Raw genomic sequence first — 716 nt, forward strand, 5'->3', positions numbered from 1 at the left:
GCTTCAACAATGAAACTATTATGAAAACACTACCTCAGGTATTAATCTTAGTCTCTTCCTTCTCCTCTTCACATCTCTGGAATGTACAATGCTCATACCACTGCATGGAATGGTGTATTAGGCATTTTAACAAGAGTAGGACTATTAAGAGCTCTTTACTGAAGAAAGTTTGCTAAAAACAGAATCAGGTTTGCAAGAAATCATTCACCAATTTGATGACATAAAGAAAGAAAGACTGAAAAAAAAGGATTCCAAAATACAACCAAGATCATATAGGTAAAGTGTTCTCTTATACAAGTATCAGAAATGACTAGATAAAATTAAAAGAAAATCTAAGTACACGTCTAGCTTCCTTATGCACTCATGTTACATACATGTGAAACCCAATTCCTTGAACGACGGACAAACGAGAAGAGCAGCACCATCAAATAGATCTCTTTGGGATGAATATATTATGAAATTCTTTGAATATACACCATTAACTTTCATGATAATGAGCCTTTCACTATAGCATGTGAAAAATTTTAGAAAGCTTATGCCTTAGGTCTCTAATCTTATATAAAGAATATGTAGATCTACATCTTCCTAATAAAAAATTATCTGAAAATATAGTTCAACTACCAACATTGAGCATAATTGTTAACAGAACAACATAACTTCCATAGACTCTACAATCTGTGTCTTTCACTATACTTCCTCAGGAGCCCCAAGTCCAC

Source organism: Penaeus monodon, chromosome 20, assembly GCF_015228065.2.
Source record: "Penaeus monodon isolate SGIC_2016 chromosome 20, NSTDA_Pmon_1, whole genome shotgun sequence".
NCBI lineage: Eukaryota > Metazoa > Arthropoda > Malacostraca > Decapoda > Penaeidae > Penaeus > Penaeus monodon.